Genomic DNA, 4,086 nt, shown 5'->3' with positions numbered 1-4,086 from the left:
AGACTAAGAATGAGCAAGACTCTGTCTCTACAAAAAAAAAAAAAAAAACAATAGAAAAATTATCTAGGTCTGGTAATGGGTATCTGTAGTCTCAGCGTTTTTGAAGACTGAGACATTAGGATCACTTGATCCCAGTAGTATGAGGTTGCAGTGAGTTATGATGACACCACTGCACTCTCGCCCAGGCAAAAGAGTGAGACCCTGCCTCAAAAATAATAATAGGCTGGGTGCCTGTGGCTCAAGTAGCTAAGGCGCCAGCCACATACACCTAAGGTGGCAGATTCAAATCCAGCCTGGGCACACCAAACAACAATGACAGCTGCAACCAAAAAATAGCCAGGCATTGTGGCAGGTGCCTGTGGTCCCAGCTACTTGGGAGGCTGAGGCAGGAGACTTGCTTGAGCCCAGGAGTTGGAGGTTGCTGTGAGCTGTGCTGCCACAGCACTCTACCCAGGGGGGGATAGCTTGAGGCTCTGTCTCAAAAATAATAATAATAATAATCTCAAGCAAAAATGAGAATTAACTCCCATAACCAGAAAAGATAGGGATGTGTTACAACATGACAAGAAACAGGGACAAGCATCACCAACTTGCTTTTCTCTTCTTGACACCTTTACTTTCTCACTATGACGATATTCAGAAGACTAGAATCACCTCCAAAGGCAGAGCCAGAACACGCATGTCCTTGATTTCATGAACAGAGAGGGACTCAAAGAATCTCAAGGTGACTTAAATTGGTGGCAGAGAAGTGACTAGCCCAGCTTGAATGAGGAACTCACCTAGACCATCCATTGTGGCCAGGATGGGGTGAAAAGGGGTTTCACATGAGGAGATGACACCTCCCGTTCAAACCAAATATCCATGGTGGGACTGGGAAATGGTTCCTTAGAAAAAGAGGATTTTAGCTTAAAAATTTACCTTGTTTTCTGGGAGGATAACTCTATAAACCCATCCAATCAGGTACCAAGTTTAATAATTCCCCATTCTCCCCAACGTGTATAAATAATTACAGCTTTTGCTCTCCTGATACTCAAATAGTTTTATATTTTGCACTTCAGCTTTTAATCTGGGTGGAATTTATTTTGACATAAGTATAAAGTACTCATCTAATGTTTTATGTTTTCCAGATTGGATGCCAATTGCCCCAACACGCAACCCTGTAGAAACAAGACCTATAGCAACCAGGTATGTTTTTTCCTTATTTGTATTATATTTCATATTTATATATGTATTTATATATTTCTAGATATTCACTAATCATTCCTTGTCCCTCTCTGTTTCCCCTATTGTTTTATAGAAAGAATGTTGTTAATTTTCCAGCAGGAACGGTTAACTTACAATTTAGATTTTAGGTTCCAGACTGTACAGATGAGATTGGAACTAGACTAGAAGACAATTTATATCACCTACTAGTGGATACAGTGACCAATAGGATTTGGCAAAAAAGTACCAAAGCATTTCATTTGTATGAAGGATTGCTACTGTATCTTAAGGAAGAGCATAACATTGTTATTGTTGTTGTGTATGGAAGTTAAGTCTGGATAAAAAGGTAAGAATGAAAGCTGAGACAACCAAGCAATGGACTTTGCTGGTTATCTGGCCAATCGGTCTCAGCTCATGGTTGAACTCTCTCCCTTTTGTGTGCCATTCTGTGTGGAAGAATTCCAGGGCCTTGTAAATTACACTTTCTGGCTGTGTTTGACAACCGGTGATTCTGGTGTCATTTCCTGCTAGGGTAGTGGACCAGCAACAGCTACAGTGATGGTGACAACTGGTGGCAAAGCAGTGATTGTGGCTGTAGCAGCCATAGGTATAGCCTGGGAGTGTGAGTTGATAGATGCCCAGGACTTAGGATTTGGACAAACAGCCAGCAGGCAGGGTTTGAAGCTCTGGTAGCAGAATAACCACCCCTGCACACACATGCACATACACAGGCACAAAGAAGATATCCAAGTCCTAATCCTGAAGTCTGTGAATGTGTCACTTTTCCCGGTAAGAAAGACTGCAGATTCAGTCAAAAACTTTTGCGATAGATTGGCCTGGATTACCCCAGTGGGTTCAATGTAATCACAAAGGCCCTTATAGGAGGGAGGCAGGAAGCTCAGAGTCAGAGAAGACATGAAGACAGAAGCAGAGGTCAGAGAGAGAGATCTGGACATGCTCTGCTGTTGGGTTTTGAAGATAAAGGAACAGGCTGTGAGCCAAGGAATACATTCTACATATAGAAGTAAGAAAAGATGGGCTGGTGCTATGGCTCACACCTGTAATCCCAGAATTTTGGGAGGCCAAGGCAAGAGAATAGGAAAATTGCTTGAGTCTGGGAGTTCAAGGTTTCAGTGAGCTATGATTGCACCACTGTACTCCAGCATGGACTACAGAGTAAGACTCCAGCTCTAAAAAAAAAAGAAAAAGAAAAATTAAGTTAAAAAAAAAGTCTTGGGTATAAATGCATAAGCAAGCAACAAGTGATTACTGTAAATGTGTCCTTTTTTCATTATTCTTAAGTGCACTTATTCTTTTTCTGGATTTTCTAATAACATTTCTGTGACCCTTTATAGTTAGAGAAGCAATTGACAAAGATTGTTGCATTTGACTCTCACAACCACTCTAAAAGATAGATATTTTAATTATACTCATTTCATAGATTAAATGGATGTGGCCTAGTAGAGATAAGAAAACTACCCGTGACCCCTTGGCTGGAAAGGCCTAGGCCAGGGCTCAGCATTCTAAGTCCACCCCTCATCCTCCCTACCACACTGCTTTTCCACAGGTATGGAAACAATTTATAAGTATCCTGCACACCACACCACACCAAATTCAGGAAAAACTATCAGAAATTCTACAGGTCTAGAAATGAGGGCAATATTAAATAATAGACACTCATTGGAATACTGTAGTTATTAAAATGATAAGTATCCATTCTGTTTAGCAAAATTTAACTGTTAATATGTGTTTTTAAGCAGTACACATGATTTCACATCAGTTATTATGTTGGGCTTCTTCAGAGGGCAATGAACAAAGTTAGATTCCTTTGTTGGCAAGGGATTTATTGCAAGGACATGCAGGGAAGTAGGGAGACAGGGCATAATGGCATCTGTAGCTAAGTCAAACAATGCAGAGAATAAAATATTGTTTGAGGCCTGAAGGCTATTCAGACTGTCCCCTCATTAAACTGTGCGTCCTTAGTACTAGGTGCCCAGGCTCCCTTCTGTGTGCTCTGCCATGGTGCTGTGCCAGCCGCTTACTGTCTTCATTGCCATAGCTGTTTGTTTTTTCTCTCTACCACAAGTTAAGCCTCTGCTTACGGGTGACTTCCTTTCACCTCCTCCTAGTTTCTATCATCTGATGGCTTTTGCTCACTATTTTCTGCTTGACCCCCTGTTGTCTCTGGGTGCCTCACATCTAAACTCTCCAAGAAAGAGAACCTCATTGCTTCAGTTAGTCACTACTGTCCTTGTAATCAGAGCTCTCAAGCCAGGCCACTTCTTAGTTCTACTGGTTAGCATATGTACTAGCTGTGGTGCCATCACACACCCATACATGATGCAATAAGCGAGGGCCCGAAAAGTGCTCACATAGTAAGAATGTGACCTCTCCAATACTAGTTTTGAACAATATTTTAAATAGCATAAATAAGTCTGGCACGGTGGCTCACGCCTTTAATCCTAGCACTCTGGGAGGCTGAGGCTGGCAACCAGCTTGAGCCAGAGCAAGACCTCATCTCTAAAAATGACCAGGTGTTGTAGTCCCAGCTACCTGGGAGGCAGAGGCAAGAGAATCGCTTGAGTCCAAGAGTTTGAGGTTGCTATGAGCTATGAAGCCAGTGCACTCTATCCTAGGTGACAAAGTGAGACTCTGTCTCAAAAAAAAAAATATATATATATATATACACACACATATACATATATATACATATATATGTGTATATATATATACACATATATATAAAGGATAAATTAAAGCTGTCATAGTTGGGTTTGGGTTAGGGCAGAGGAATTTTAGATAATTATTTTTCCCTATTTTGCAAGTTTCCTTTAATGACATTGTAATAGCTTTTTAAATTTCAAGCAATTTTTTTTTTTTTTT

This window comes from Otolemur garnettii, unplaced genomic scaffold (assembly GCF_000181295.1).
Source record: "Otolemur garnettii isolate 467f Iridium unplaced genomic scaffold, OtoGar3 scaffold00142, whole genome shotgun sequence".
Classification (NCBI taxonomy): domain Eukaryota; kingdom Metazoa; phylum Chordata; class Mammalia; order Primates; family Galagidae; genus Otolemur; species Otolemur garnettii.
Note: the sequence above shows the minus strand (reverse complement) of the source record.